The sequence below is a fragment of the Populus euphratica genome, unplaced genomic scaffold (assembly GCF_000495115.2).
Source record: "Populus euphratica unplaced genomic scaffold, PopEup_1.0 scaffold230.1, whole genome shotgun sequence".
Classification (NCBI taxonomy): Eukaryota; Viridiplantae; Streptophyta; class Magnoliopsida; order Malpighiales; family Salicaceae; genus Populus; species Populus euphratica.
This window is the reverse complement of record NW_011500083.1, coordinates 194,517-211,180: the sequence shown is the minus strand read 5'-3', so window position 1 is coordinate 211,180 and position 16,664 is coordinate 194,517. Positions and strand designations below refer to the sequence as shown.

The window sequence follows — 16,664 nt, the reverse complement described above, 5'->3', positions numbered from 1 at the left end:
ATCTGTTTCCCATAATTAAGAATTACTGGTTGTTTTTGCGTTCTAAGAATAATTTTAAAAAATATTAAAAAAATTTATTTTTTTATTTACTTTAAATTAATATATTTTTAGTATTTTCAAATTATTTTAATATATTATATAAAAAATAATTTTTAAAAAATAAATAATATCATTAACGTATATTTTAACATAAAAATTATTTAAAAAATAATCATAATTATATTTTCATATAAATTAAATTGATTTTAATATGATCACTTATATAGCATAATGTTTATATAACCTCACCAGATCGATTCGGTTTTTGGTGTGGCTTAGTTTGTAAATTAATAACCTAATTCAGCAGGTTTATTTATTTATTTTAAATAATATTTTTAAATTTTTTGTTTTTTTAAATTGAAGCCCTTAGATTTTTTAATAAAAAGAAGTGTTATTGTCTCTTATCGAGATAAGGTTACTTATCATATAAAGCAGGCAGCTTTATATGGTATTATTGTCTCAATTTAAAAGTGCAAATATTATCTCAGCACTGAGGAAACAGAGACAATGGAGATAAGTAACATGATGGTTTTATTAGGTTCGTTCATTTCGCCAGGGTCGATCGAGCTGCCACTTAGGCAACGCAGAAAGCATAGAGTGAAGTTCCACCAGTCCAAGAAGGGTGGAACCTTGCCAGGCCAATTGAATAGCCATTCCCAAGATAGATACACCCGTAACTTGCTGAGACACCTCCATATACAGTCGCACAAGTGTTGTATGACCACAGAATATTGCCAGTTTTGGCATCCATTGCATATATGGGGCCGTTTGGAGCCACCGATCCTGCAAAGAGTACATCATTTACTATTGTTACGGGTCCTTGAGCAGCTTCGTTGCTGGGGTTTGCTGTGGACCACAATATTTGGCCTGAGTTTGCATCCAGTGCTACCCATGCTCCTACTGTTGTTGTCTGGTTCGACGGCGCCAGTGTGAACCTCTCTCGATTGCTGTTGGCAATGTTCGTATACACTGTCCTCTCATCTGTAGCTGCCCCCTATATCCCTCCTCCCTCCAAACCACCTGGTCCTGCCAGCTACATAAATAGAAATCAGATCTTATTAGCGAATGTTATGATCCTGAGGATGTACAGTACTTGTTAGTGAAGAACCCTTTGGTTTTTCTATTATTTTTCATTAGTTTCGTGCTTACTTTAGACCAGACTATAGATCCAGTGTCTCGATCTAGAGCCACGGCAAAGCCACTCTTTTGTACAGCCACTGCAACGTCACGTCTAGTTCGGTTAGCGGTGATGGTAAGCAACGTGGGTGCCTCTCCAAAATCTGCATCCAGATTAGGTCCTGGAGGGCAATCAGGGTTGTTAGGAACCAAACATGCAAAGTAAAAAACATCATAGCCACTCAGTTTCCTCGACCATTTAATCCTTCCAGTATCGATATTGATAGCCAAAATTGAGTCGAAGTGGATATCTGGCCCGATGCACTGGTCTGGCTGGGCTGGTTTTGTTGTCTGATTGTTTTGTGCTTCTTGGCACTGGGTCACTTCTCGAGGAGCTGTGTAGAGGTTCCCAGTTCCGACGTAAACCAGTCTCCTAGTTACATCAATAGCGGGGCTGCTTCCCCAAATGGCAGCTCCTGAGTAGCCTCCCAATTTGCCTTGGTTATCAGGTAGCGTATATGTTCTCCATATGGTGGCACCTGTCCGAACATTTAGCTTTGTCATGCTACCTCGGAAAGTGCAGCACTGATTAGCAGGTAAACCTACTTCTAGTGACGAAACTCCAACATAGAATGCTCTATGGAACAAAAACGGAAAAAATTGATTTCATGTGATGTTAGTGGTGGATTATGGCACTATATGTACCTAGAAATCTAGTTGTTCATATGACTAACCCGTTGTAAAATGTTCTGGATTGTGTGATCTGTGCTCTAGGGCGTGGATCTAGTTGAGCAGACCACACAAGTCTCCCACTGGCCCGTGTGACAGCAATCACTACAGCGGGCCCATAAATTCCAACAAGCAAGAGATCGTCGGCTATTGTGGGGGTTGATCTAGACACTGTCACGTTCACTACGATTCCGGTGCCAGTTAGTCCGGTTAGCTGACTGAGGTTCTGCTTCCATATTAAAGCACCGTTGAATGCATTAACTGCATACAAAAATCCATTCCAAGAAGGAAAATATACAACTCCATTGGCTATTGCTGGAGTTGCAGATATGTCTTTACCGGCAAAGAATGTCCATTTTAGCCGCAAATTTTTAACTGTCAATCGATTGATTAGCACCCTTTGCACTTCTTGTATTGCTAATATCAGCTCCATGATTTAGCCACTTCAATCACATGAAATTAGAGATTAGAATACTTGCAGCATGATAGATGACAGTATATAGTAATAACTTGGCTTCGTTAGTCAAAAGAAATGAATGGAGTGGAAAGCATATTAGCACTTACAACTGCAGTAGCATCATCCATTGCAGGAAATAGGCATAGAACGATGACAAGAAAGCCAATGGTGCTAAGATATTTCTTGGTCTCAAGATAAGCCATTTCAGCTGCAATATTCACCATTCATTGGAGGAGAAAATGAGAAGCAAGTTCACATATATATACATGAACAACAAGTAACAGTTAACAGAATGAGTTCTGACTTTCCTCAACGTTGGCCCTAATCAAGACATAGGATGTGCCAAACAACATTAACTTTACTATAGATATATAGACCCTGCCCATTCCATATGTCTATCCCTTTTGAATCTACGATCATTTGACTCTAACTCGCAACTTGCAAGGCCCAGCAGGCAAGTTTTCAATAATTTGTAGCCCTTCTTTTCAGTCAGCTGGATAAATCTGAATCAATAGATTGTTAGTGCATGCAAATATAGGATGTGGTCTTAGAATTACAAATGACGAAGCGAATTTGCTGAGTTTCATAGCCAGAACTTTTAACCTTTAAGATGACTAGAACTCAGCTCCTTATTAGGAAAGAACAGTTGCATTTCAAATCATTCCATGATCTTCCAGAAAAAGTTCTCTTTACTCCTCGAAAGACCTTTTTGAAACGTCTTAAAGATATATTTATGTCAGGGATGCATCTTCTCAAACTTTGAGCTAACCATTTTGATTTGAGCATTAAGTCAATACAAAGTGATGTTGATCAAAGCTTAACTTAATGTTTCAACCGTATGTTACTTTTTATTATTGTTTATATGATAGTAACATCATTATTTTGATGTTTAGTCTATTTTTACTTTTCTAGATTCAAAATTTTTTTAGGATAAGCTACGTGCCTTCTTAAATAAAGAAGATTATGGTTGTCATGTCTTTTATTTTTTTTGTGTTTAATTTCTTCTATAAATAAAACAAGAAGGATGGCAATGACCTTACCGTTGAGTTTCTGTTTTTTATACTTTATGTTTTTCATCTCTATTCCTATTGTTCTTCGTTTTTTGTTCTTTAATTAAGGCCCTACATATATCATTTACTAACATTTGGTATCATAGCATTTTTTTAATCTTAGAACGGATTGTGAGTGAAACACAAGAGATTAGTTAGGTTAAATCAAAGCATTTTTCTTTGAAGGGATTGTGAGTGAAACACGAGAGGGTGAGTTTTTTTAATAGAAATAGATTCTGTAAATTTTCCAGCAAAGACACAGTGTTCACAAGGCAGAATTATAGTATATAGGCTGTTAAAATGGAAACTTATCTTAAAACATTTGACTTATAGGAAATAGTAGAAAGTGATAAGCAACCAACTCTACTAGAAAACAATCCTATGATCGCATAGATCAAGTTTTTTAATGAAAAAAAGGCAAAGTGATTCAAAGCTCTTACATGTTTTTATAATGCTATGAGTGAAGAAATCTTCACCAGAATTATGGCTTGCAAATCTGCTAAAGAAACGTGGGATGAACTAAAAGTAGAATTTCATGGAGATGAGAAGTCAAGAAAGATGTAAGTCTTGAATCTCAAAAGACAGTTTGAAGAACTGAAGATGCAAGAAATCAAGACTATCAAAGTCTTCTCTTCTTAAATTTTAAAACTTATGAATCAAGTGAGACTTTTAGGAGAAGATTTTCCAGATTCAAGAATAGTGAAGAAGGTTCTGGTAAGTCAACACAAAATTTACTCTCTAGAAGATTCAAAACATTTTTTTAGAAATGAGTGTTCATGAATTGGTTAATGCATTATAAGCAGTAGAGTAAAGACAAGCTTATAGACAATAAGAAATAAATGAATGAGCTCTTATTGTAGTTTCCAAGGAGAGTTGGGCTAAGAATTTTTATAAGAATAATTAAGAAAGAAAATGAGAAAGAGGGAGAAGTTGACAATCAAATAACTGGCATCAGAATAACAAAAAAATCATCACTAAAGGGAAAGAAAAGAGAGAACATTTCCCTCCTTGCAAATTATGTTAGAAAACAAATCATCTAGAAGCCTAGTGTTGGCTTAAGAATGCACAATACAGAAATTGCAAAGAATTTGGTCACATCCAAAAGTTCTGCAAAAACAAACTAGAAGCAGTGGAACAACCTTATATTATAGAAAATTCAGAAGCCAATAAAGATCATTTATTCATGGCTACAATAGAACAAATGTGCAACACAACAGAGGTAAACAATTCGTCCTGGCTTATTAATAGTGGCTACAATAATCATATAATTGCATATTTGAGTTTATTCAAGGATTTGGATAAAAGCTACATACCCAAAGTCAAAATTAGTAATGAAGAGTATATGAAGGTTGAAGGCAAATGGGTGATTGAAGTTGAAATAATGCCAGGTATAAAAACTCTAAAAAATATGCTTTATGCATCTAAGATTAATTAGAATCTAGTAAATGTGGGACAATTACTTGAATCTGGCTACTCATTATCTTTTAATGATGGAATGTGCAATATTAGAGACAAATAGGAATACTACTACTCTTTACTAAGATGATGAATAGAAGTTTTAATATTGATTGGAAAGAAGCTTGTTTGAGTGTTAACACTTGTATCTATACTGATTGTGTTTTATAGCATAAAAGATTGGGGCATTTCAATTATACAACCTTAAAAAGGATGGTTGATCTGAAGATGGCTTCTAGTTTACCAGAAATACAAAAACAATATAATATGTATAAAGTCTGTCAATTAGGAAAGCAAACTAGAATTGTTTTTCTTGATAATGCATTTAAAGCATCATCAAAGCTCCAGCTAGTACACATAAATGTGTGTGGTCCGATGCACAATGAATATTTGAATGGTTCAAAATACTTTCTATTATTTGTTAATGACTATAGTAGATTCTACTGGGTTTATTTTCTTAAATCTAAGGCTGACGTGTTTGTTGAGTTTGTAAGATTTAAGATAACAGTTGAACTAGAAACAAGAAACAAATTGAAGATGTTAAGATCTGACAATGGGGGTAAGTTTACCTCTTAAAAATTTGAGGGATATTTGGTTAAAGAAAGGATCAAACATCAATTAGCAGTGCCATACACTCCACAACATAATGGAGTCAGTAAGAGAAGAAACCAAACATTGATGGAAATAACAAGATGTTTGCTATATGAGAAGAAAATGCCATTAAAATTCTAGGCAGATGCAGTAAACATAACATCCTACCTTCTAAATTATATGACTATAAGAGTGTTAGGAGACAAGACTCCTTATAAAATCTAGTATGGTTATAAATGGGTGCATAAGATCAAGCTAAAACTGATGGGATGGTTGAAAGGTATAAGGCCCAGCTGGTGGCTAAAGGATATAACCAAATTGAAGGCGTTGATTACCAAGAAACTTTTGCCCCTGTTGTTAAAATGGTAATTGACCCTGTCTTACTTAGTGTGGCAGTTTTGCATGATTGGCATCTACATCAATTAGATATCAACAATGCATTCTTGAATGACGATTTAGATAAGGATGTTTACATGTCGCTGCCTCCTGGCTTTGGATGAAAGGGAGAGACACGGGTTTGTAAACTTTATAAATCCCTATATGGCTTAAAACAAACTTCTAAATAATGGTTTAACAAGTTATCCAATACACTCAAGGGTGCAGGATTCCACCAATCTTTATCTTATTATTCCTTATTCATCCGTAGCTATCAAGGTAACTTTCTAGCATTACTGATATAGGTGGATAATGTGATATTAGCTAGAAATAATTTGCAGGACATAGAAAACACCAAGCTTTTCTTGTCCATACAATTCAAGCTGAAAGACTTGGGACAATTTAAGTACTTCCTCGGTATAGAAGTTGCAAGATCACGGCATGGCTTTAGTTTATCACAAAGAAAATACACCCTCGACATTTTAAATGATACAGGATTTTTGAGTGTCAAGCAATCTTAGTTTCTTATGGAACAAAATGTATCATTAACACAATCTGATGGAAAGCTTTTGGAGAATGGATTAACATACAAAAGGTTAGTTGGAAGGTTAATATACTTGATTATAACTAGACCAGACTTGACTCATGTTATACACATCTTAAGTCAGTTAATGGACAAACCTCGACAACACCATTTACAGCAGCTCATTAAGTCCTCAAATATATCAAGCAAACACTTGGACAAGGCATCATGTTACCATCCATGCGTAACCTTCAATTAAAAGCATTTTGTGATGCTGATTGGGCTTGTTGTTAGGACATGAGAAAATCAGTTATCGGTTATTGCATTTTACTTGAAGGAGCACATATTTCTTGAAGGACCAATAAACAAACGATAATATCATGTTCAAGTGCAGAGGTAGAATATCGCTTCATAGCTACTACATGTTGTGAGATTACTGACATGATCAAAAGATTGATATCTTCTCCCAAGTGTAGGAGTGTCGAAGTAATAAATAATCCGGCAAGCCGGGGTCGAACCACAAAGAGGTTAATTGTATAAATTATAAACAATAACAATAGTAATAACAACAATAACAACAATACTAATAGTAGTAGTAGTAGTATTAGTAGTAGTATAGTAGTAGTAATAATAATAATAATAATAATAATAATAATAATAATAGTAGTAGTAGTAATAATAATAATAATAATAATAATAATAATAATAATAATAAAGAAGTTGATGAAAACTTTGAAATGGAAGACCAATGTAAGGGTTAAACAATGATAACAACAAATGTCAAGGTTAGAGGATCCACTAATGATATGCCAAATAAGTATAGTATAAACTCTTATTATTTAATTGAAACCCACACACAAAGGAGGTTCCAATCAAATTATAAATTATTAACATGATTACATTAGTTATCTTATTCGATTAATGCTAATACTTGTAAATCTTGTCAAGCATTCATGATTATAACTTATGTTAACAACAAATCAAGTTCCTTTCAAAGCTCAAGTGTTGATTACACCATACAATATGGGCTATAAAAGTGTCAAGCATTTGTTATACCAAGTGTTACACAACATAAATCTAGATTAGTCATTTAATAAACAAAGTACTAAAGAGTGAACAAGATAACAAATACAAAACATGTTAGTATCAAATATTAAAGTCCATATTAGGTTTACACTATACTTATTCTTACACCATTAGTGTAACCTTTTCACCTTAACATAATAAACTTAGTTAAACATAATAAATGAAAGAAAAATAAATAAATAAATAAGAACATAAATAAGTAAAGGAAAGGAATTGAAAGGCATAAACTTGATATTAATTAAAGTAAAACTTAAGCATTACAAAAATATAAAGAGAGAAAGTAAGAGTATGATCTTGATCTGGAAACCAAAATGCCTAAATGCATGGCAAATGCCTCCTTTTATAGGTCAAAATTAGGAATTGTTAATTTGATGACTAATTAATGAGTGGGTGGCGAACTCTTGACTTAGTGACAATCCTTATCTTCTTTTGTCTGCCCAAAATATTATTGATAATGTCAGAATTGGAACCACTTAAAAACATAAAAGTTGTAGGAAATTATCTCAGCTTTCCAGAAAAAACAATGGAGGTCATTTGGACTTCTAGAACTCCAGACATCGGCCAAAAACTGATCAGTGTTTAGGCTGTAGGACAGATTCAGACTTTTTTGTTATTGCTACAATTTGAACTTGAAAATGGCCTTTTTAAATCTTAGACTCTATATGAAAGTTGTAGGCCTATGTCTTACGTTTCCATCCATATAAAGTAGACCTAAATACGAGATCTACAACTCCAGATGTGACTCAATTACCGAACAGTGTTCCGGTTTGGACTGCACCAACATCTATTTTCTAAATTTGATCATCTCTTTGTCCTTTCAATTTCAGTTCTTAAACTCATCAATCAATCATTTCATTTATATGATAGGCCTGTATTTAAAATGAATATTTACCATAAATTAAAGATATCTTATATTATTAGATATGTTATTATAAAACATGCTTTAGTTAAGGAGTTATTGATACTTCAAGTGCAAAATAATGATATAAAACCTTAATAAAAATACACTTTTAAGTACTAATCAATTATGTGGCCGAAAAATATTTTAAAGGACTTGAAGATAAATCACACACAGCCAAAAACTCTGTTCTGTGATAATCAAGCAATAATGCACATCACATCAAATCCAGTATTTCATAAGCGAACAAAGCACATTGAAATAGATTATCATTTGATACGTGAGAAAATTCAAGCAAGAATGATTCAAATATCCTACATTCAAACTATACACCAACCGGCAGATCTATGTACTAAGCCATTAAACTCCACAAAGTTTGAGAATTTACTTTGAGAATTTACTTAGCAAGTTGGATATAATTAATATACATTCCAACTTGAGGAGGAGTGTTAAGAAAATCAAGCATTGATTAGGTAATGAATTTAATTAGTACTGAATAGGTAATAAACCAAATCAACACTAAATTAACAATAAACTTGTAATTGAATCGTTAAATTATTTGTTTCTTAATTTTAATTAATTAGGCTTGATTATTAACAATAGTACATGATCTTGATGCAAAACCATTAGTTTAAGTTGTAATCTTTTCGTTGGTTGAAATAACAAGAAGAATATTATTTCACTTCACATAATTATTTCACATCATCTTATATGTATCCTGACACTGATCTTTCAACTTTATTTGATGCCGGTAAATTCTGTAATGCTGAAAAGGAAATTAAAGGTTGGAAAGAGATCAGAATGGAGAAAAGGGAATTATTCTCTACATTCCATGTTGCCCACCATTCTGTCTAGATTCACACTACAAAAGAACCTATCCTTCCATAAATGCAAAGACACAACTAGCTATCCTTGTCAGGAAGCTCCATTTTCACCATAATAAGCTACAAAGTAAGAAACAATTTGTGTTAGCTTTCACATAAAGTTTGCATAACAAGAAACCTGAAAAGTAGAGATAAAAGAAAGCCAAACTGACCTCAAATAACACATCCAGTATAAAGATTAGTGGAGCCCGTCTTCGAAAAAATTATGCCTCAGCCTATATTCGAAGATGAGAGAAACCATAAGAGTTCAAGATTTAACCCATTCCGTATCGAGTTTATCGTGGAGTGTGGTCACAAATTGTTCTTTTAAGCCTCCAAATAATCCATCTTTTGTTTTCTTTTTGAAGATAAAAAGCTCTTCAAATAGTGACTTGTCATATTGGTGTGAAAAGAACAGAATATTTGATCACATTTTTGGGTAGTGTATAAACTCCTAGAATCTGAAAAAGACCTGCCTAGAGAACCTGAAGAGGAAAGGCTGGTTAAAGACCATATAAAAGAGTAGAGTTGTTCTCTCAACCATAATCTCCTATCCATTTAGCCCACTGTCGCGTCCAGGTTCACCCAGTTCTTAGCTAGCTGCTGCATGGACCAGCTCCTATAAATAGTATGGCTATTGTCCATGACTGAGCATATACTGAAACAACAAGCACTCAGCATTGCATAGTCTAGCACAGATCAAGTGTCCCCTAGAGTTCCTCTGAGCACATCACTGGGGATCTTCCATCGACCTGAAAGAGTATTATCATTCCTACTGAAGTGTTTGGGGGAACTCCTGGTGTCATTTGATGTTAATAATTCATTCAGAAAACACAGCTATAAGGCTTCGCGATACTAAGGGAACTTGAGCAAGCAGAGTTTCTAGGTTTCTAAAACCTGCACAGGTGAGCCTTAACCTTTTCTTTTGTTTGTGCCAGAACAACATCATCGCAGGTAACTGGTGTTTTTTTCTTACCTGAAGTTGATGACATAACTGTGCATATATGTTATGTTTGAGGCTCTATATATGGGTACCCTGCTTTCACTATTTTTTTTTGTAAGTCATCATTCTGACACAAATTTAAGAGCTTCCAATTGCTGCAGGAGCGTTAATGAATTTGGATCAAATGCTTCCAACAGAGCATAAGAGAACCTGAGCTCCCAAGGAAATCAACAAAGCCGGAAATCCCAAATGTGGAACTGTAATCAATCCAGAGCAAATTACTTGGCAAACCACATACCATTAGAAATTTGTTAGCGTCAAGTTTCCAACTCATGAGATTATGCATGAGTTGGACCTTCCTACAAAGATAAGATTATGACCATTTTACATACAAATGTGCTTGCTGCTGAATAATAATTCAGCAGAACAAAAAATTCCTTTTTCCAGCATTTTGCAGCCTGCAAGACCGCCCTCTTTGTCAACAAACTCCATATGCAGCTTTGACGTTTTTGCCTCTAAACCACTTGCACATGAAGAGCCTTTGTTAGTCAATAAATGACAAGATTTTCTTTTAGACCCAAAGAAAAGCTGGCTTCCTTGGAAAACTCCACGGATGACAGATTTGGCTGAAAATCAACCTGTCGCTTGAAAAAGAGTCTGGCTCTATGACATCGCTCATTCAAATCCTTCATCATTGCTCAAAAATTACATCAAGAGAGGAAGGAGGCTAGTAACTTCGTAACATCTTGTGAAAACAGGTTTGGTTTGGCAAGGCTTCTGCTAGCAACACTGGGTCCGTTGTACTGTCAAATTTGCCAAGATAAAATGGGAAGTAAGGGCGATGATCTACCTGCACTTTAACCATGGAAAGGTGGGTCAGGTTGCCGGAACTAGGAGATTAATAACTTTATCCCGGACTTAGACCTGGCCTTGAAGCCCACGGCATAAAACAGGACCTCATCAACGGGCATAGCAAAATATAGACAACCTGGAAGCTGGTTGCTGGAGTTGGCTTGGACAAGCCTCCCTTCTAAGGTCCTGAGCTTGGTTTCGTTCCTACAGTTTTTTTAAAAGAGAAGCTACTCTTACTTGTCACCGCCTCACGAAGGTGATTTTATTTTATTTTTTTATTTTTAATTTTAACATTAAGGTTTTTTTTAATAAAGATTTTTCTCTATAATTTGTTTAATATATTTTTTATTAAGTTATTTATTTTTTTATGATCAAACATGATATTTACAAGTTAATTAAAGTTTGTTATTTTTTTATTTTTAATATTTTATTTATTTAAAAATTAGTAATTATATTTATTTTGATTTGATTTTTATAAGATTATTTTGTTCTCATAACAAAGATACAAGTTTGATGGGCCAACTCAAATTAGCTTAAGTTATTTTTTAATTTTAAATTAAATTTTTTTTTATAATTTTATCCTTTAATATTTAGCTAATTGAAAATTATATTTTATAATTTATTTTGATTTGTTATTTATAATAATATCCAAACTTCATTACTCAAGTCATAAGTTTGATAGGTTAATCTAAGTTGATTTTGGTCATTTTTTTATTTGATTTTTTATGAAATTATCTTGATTTTATAATCAATTTTATAGGTTTAACAGGTTAATCCATGTTAATTTTAGTTGTCCTTCTTTTTGATCATGATAAACAAATAAAAATCTTTGATCTCACTTTCTGTACTGAGATATACCATAAGACCGATAAGTTGATTCGAGATCTCACTATCAATATCTTGACCTAAAAAAAGTAATCTTTCTCGATAAAGTCGGTTGATTAGGATCAAATTCTATCCCTTAGGAACCATGCACCTTTTGATGCATACGGTTCATCAAAAATCACGAATAAAAAAAAAGAATCAATATGTAGATCCCATTTAACGAATAACGAAGGGGTTTTTCCTCCATTTTTCAAGAAAGATGGTTTTTTTACCATCATTAAACTTATCAAACTAACTTCTCATTGATGTATTCTTTCATCGGGATCCAATTCAAATCACGATAACATTCTCTTGTTCCTAAGTGGGCTTCTTTAATTCTTTTAGGTTTGTGCTCTACTCCGATCCGAGTAAAGATCTGCCCGATTTTGATTTGCACATATAGGGCAAATGCCCCCAATACCGCGTCTTTTCGCTACAACTTCCTCTTTTTTTTCAATTCATTTCACGCCTTCCACAAAATATTTGACGTATTTATCAAATTATTCGATTGATTATGATTAGCATAAAAAAATTACTCCTATTTCTAATTTATAAATATAATATGATACAAATAGTAATCATGGATATAGTACTAATTGGGTTTTTCTAAGCGGAGCCTGGATACTTCATTTTATTGGTCCAAACAAGCTAACAATAAATTATTCTAATTGATAATATTAATCTGAATACCTCCAAAGCATAGATCTAATTGCCACTTCACGCTCTAAATTCTAGAAGTACTCGTTCGTTGCACTCACTGCTTGTTTTCTTCCACTAATATACGAAATTCTTGCTATTATTGGAATATTACGGCGTTGAGACTTAAACAGCCTGACATTTAAGACTCAACTCTTTTTTCTTCATTTTCATTTCAATCTGAGGAAGATTGTCCAGTAGACAGAATCTAGTTGTGGTTCCTTACCGCTACAGAAGAGCTTAATTGCGTGGGTACGAAGGCCCTTAGGTCAGCGTCAGCGTCCATGGTATGTACATCTATATATAGTTGAGGGGGGACAAGACAGCTTACGGTGAAGAGGGAAATACAATACCCCAACCCCATTTCAACCTCCATTTTCTTTCCATTTTGATCCGCGGGTCATGAGGTTATATTAGTCTTATTACTCAAGTTACGGGTTTAATAGGTTAATTCAGATTGACTTGAATTATATTTTTTGTATAAGATTATCTTAGTCTCATGATCTATTTTATAGGTTTGGCAAGTTAATCTCAATTTACTCGAGTTATTTTTTATGTTTATTTAATTTTATTAATTATTTAGAATTGAGTTTTATTTTTTTTATTTGCTTTATATAAGGTTATTTTAACTTTATAACACGAGTCACGAGTTTAAAAGATTAATCTGAATTTACTCGAGTTTTTTTATAAATTATTTTTTAATTAATTTGTTAAATTTTATTATTTAATATTAAGTTATTTTGAAAACTTGAGTTTTTTTATAGATCATTTTTTAATTTATTTTTTAAAAATTTTATTATTTAACATTAAATTAAATTGTTTTGAAAATTATATTTTATAATTTATTTTAATTTTTTTATATAACATTATTATTGTCTCAAAATTAAGATTGCAGATTTAATATATTAGACTCAAATTGATTTAATATGTTAAAATTTTAATATTTTATTTTTAAAAGATGTTATTTTAAATTTTTTTAATAAAATTATATTTTTTCTTTAAATCTGTTAACTTGCTTATCTCAAGTAAAATTCTTTCCTAAATTAAAATTTTTTTGAGAAAAAATATTAACAATATAAATATATATATATATATATATTAGAAATAAGTGATACGACTCGCAGAAAAGGCAATAATCTAGTAGGAAACATCCCATACACTACCACGGTCTGGTTGAACCGACAAATAAAACATATAACAAAAGGGTTAAAAACACACCTCAAGAAATTTCAAGTTCAGGTTCAGATTCAGAAAGGAACTGAACCAGAATCAGCTCTAAAATCGGAAGGAAAAGATAAAGAACAGGTCCAAGAGGCGATCAAATCTGGGTGAAAGCGCACCTGAACGGAAACGAAGCCTTAAAAGTTTGAGAAATCAAAATCAAAGGAGGATTTGTCCTTCAAAACACAGTAACACACAGACAAAAGCCATTGGAAACATGGAAAACAAAGGCTAAGCAACCAATCGAAGAACCCGAAGCATCTTGAAGAGACAACTGATGTGAAAAGGGAAAGATAAAGAAGCCAACCTCAACGCGGCAAACAGTTTTATGAGAAGACAACCACTGAAGCAGTTTAATCATTGCAGAACAAACTATAAACAGTTCAAAACAGATAGAAAGAGGGCAAGGATGGCGAAGAATCTGTCAAATCTTTGGTTTAAACAGTCCCAAATGAACTGATCAGCTATTCCCAGGAAAAAAAAAAAAAAGCAAACCCCTCGAGATCGTAGAGCCAGTGAAGGCCTTTCGTGCACCACCTAGATTTACGACGGGTTCATTTTTTTCTAGCATGAAAAATGGTATTCAATCAAATGATAATAAATTGAGTGAATCTACTTGATTAAAAAAAAAAATAGTAAATCCCAACAAAATTAATTTTAATTGATATATATAATAAAAAAAAAACACCAAGCCAACTCTTATTAAATCTACTAAAAATATATATAATAAAAAAAACCAAGCCAACTCTTATTAAATCTACTAATACACCATTCATGAAATAAAATAAAAATAAAATTTTTTTTTTTTTAAATAACTTGAAAAAAAATATCAATATTAAAATGAATCTAAAACTTGGGATAATCAGAAAGAATAAAAAATTTCAAGACCTAATAACTTAATTTTAAAAACTTAAATTAAAAATATTAAAAAAAAAATAAAACAACTCTTGTTAATTTGACTAACTTGATGTCTAGAGAAAAAAAAAATTAAGGTTCAATAATTTAATATCAAATGATGATATATAAAAAAAATTGAAGTTAAATTGTTGAAACCAACAACTATAATAATAAAATCAAGATAACTTTATAGAAGATAAAATAAATAAAATAAAATTCTTAGATATAAAAAATTAAAAAGAAAACAAATAAGAATTAAAAAAATAAAAATCAAATCTAGTATAAAAAATAATGAAAGAAAACAATGAGGAATTTAATAAAAAAAGATAAAAAATAAAAAGAAATTAAAAAAATAAAGATTAAAGTTAAATAAAAAAATAAAATAAAATATTGAGGGATAAAATTAAAAAAAAATAAAAATAATTTAAAAAAAGCAATCAATAGAGTGAGGATTAAAATTGGATAAAAATTTAAAAAAAGCAATTAATAGAGTGAGGATTAAAATTGGATAAAAAACAAATGAAATAAAATGCAGAAGGACTAACCCCATTTATTTTTTAGTTTCAAATACATTCTAAAAAAAAATTATTTTTTTCTTTGCTTCAAATTAATTATTTCTTAGTATTTTTAGATTTTTATATACTAATATCAAAATATTTTTTTTAAAAAAAAATAAAGCATTTCTAAGTAAAAAATAAATGTTATCGTACTTCCAAACACCCTCTAAATAAAACATAATAATAATAAAGATTGAATCTAGAAAAAATTAAAAAAATAAAATTAAGAAAAATATTTAAAAAAAATAATAATTAAGAGGATAAATGTCATATTTGATAAAAAAAAAATGAAAATAAAAATAGATGAAATTTAAAAATAAAAAGAACCTAAAATAAAAAAAATCAATAAAAAAATATTTATAGTTAAAAAATGAAATAAATAGAAAGATAAATCTAATTTTTGACTGACCTGACATGACTTTTAAAGGGTGAAGAGAGAAAATAAATGAAGAAAAAAAAAATCAACTATTTTCACACTGCTGTGATTTTATCAACACATGCCGCCTCATAAGCTTCACCTCTATTAAAGACTTTAGATGATAGGATAGTCAAGAAATTTTGATCATCCAATGATATCGTACATACGGCCTGTAGGATGAAGGTGGCATGCACTCATTGGTGTGTGCCCTCATATGCACCACTAGCTTTTTCTTTTTTCTTTTTATTTATAAAAATATTAATTTACTCTTAATATAAATAAAATATAACAAAAAAATCATGAGCAAAATATTGAGATATCCTACACCTATCCTTTAATTTTATTGAGTTCAAGGACAATAAAATACTTGTACTATTTATTACAATATAAAATTATGCTAAAGCCCTCATGCCCTTTTATTTTTATTTTTATTTTGTTTTTTAAAGATATTTATATAATTTGACTTATTATTTTTTTTTAAAGATATTTATATAATTTGACTGTATAAAAAAATATAAAATATTAAATTGTCTCCCATTACTTCACATGATTTCTAGGTGTCATGGAAAATATCTTTCGACCCTGCAAGCATGGCAAAAACTTTATACACAGAACAAAAACAAAAACAAAAAGGTATATTATACGACGGAAAACCGCACCGCCACACTGAAACCAAGGTAACCGGGAAGAAGAAGCAAGTGGAAAGGAGAAGAAAGAAAGCCACGGAAGAAGCAAAAAATAACACAAAAGCCAGAGAACTGTTGAAGTCCACGGTGCAATAAGAGTGTATCCACCGTGTTTTACCCACATCTTAGTTTTTTTGTGGTTAATAGCACAGATCAAGTGTCCCCTAGAGTTCCTCTGAGCACTTCAACGGGGATCTTCCATCGACCTGAAAGAGTATTATCATTCCTACTGAAGTGTTTGGGGGAACTCCTGGTGTCATTTGATGTTAATAATTCATTAATTACATGCTCAGAAAACACTGTAAGCAGGCTTCGTGATAGAGGGAGAACTGATAAAGCAACAGAATTT

General features: G+C 31.8%; 1 pseudogene; it reads right to left on the bottom strand.

Moving 5' to 3' along the window:
* Window positions 1–458: 458 nt before the first annotated feature.
* LOC105108878 (uncharacterized) lies at window positions 459–2,583 on the bottom strand (annotated as a pseudogene).
* Window positions 2,584–16,664: the final 14,081 nt, after the last annotated feature.